Source organism: Octopus bimaculoides, chromosome 21 (assembly GCF_001194135.2).
Source record: "Octopus bimaculoides isolate UCB-OBI-ISO-001 chromosome 21, ASM119413v2, whole genome shotgun sequence".
Lineage (NCBI taxonomy): Eukaryota > Metazoa > Mollusca > Cephalopoda > Octopoda > Octopodidae > Octopus > Octopus bimaculoides.
The window spans coordinates 6,674,028-6,674,457 of record NC_069001.1 but is presented as its reverse complement, the minus strand read 5'-3'; positions in this window follow the sequence as shown (position 1 = coordinate 6,674,457).

The following is a 430-nucleotide window of genomic DNA, read 5'->3' as shown; positions in this document are numbered from 1 at the left end:
ATTGTCTTTTTGTTATTAATGATATGAAATCTTGTAAAGAAAGAGCTGGCTTCTAACAAGTGAAGGACCTTTGATGGAATTCAGATAACAACAACAACAGTAACAATAACAACAACAACAATTATACAAGTAAAAACATAAGCCACGAACGTCTAATGCGAAACAACTTCACCAACAATTTAGGTTACATCTCCATTCGTAAAGACAGCTTAGAAGACTATAAACGTATTCTGTGTGTGTGTGTGTGTGTGTGTGAAAGAGAGAGAGAAGTGATGTATCAAATTTTATCGAACAGTGAATCGTTAACAGTTTATAAATACAGCGTTCATACCATGTATTGAGTACTTTTTCTCTCTATTATGTAGCCATAGACGTGCATATCTATGTATCTATCTATCTGTGCTTGACTATATACACATATATATATACA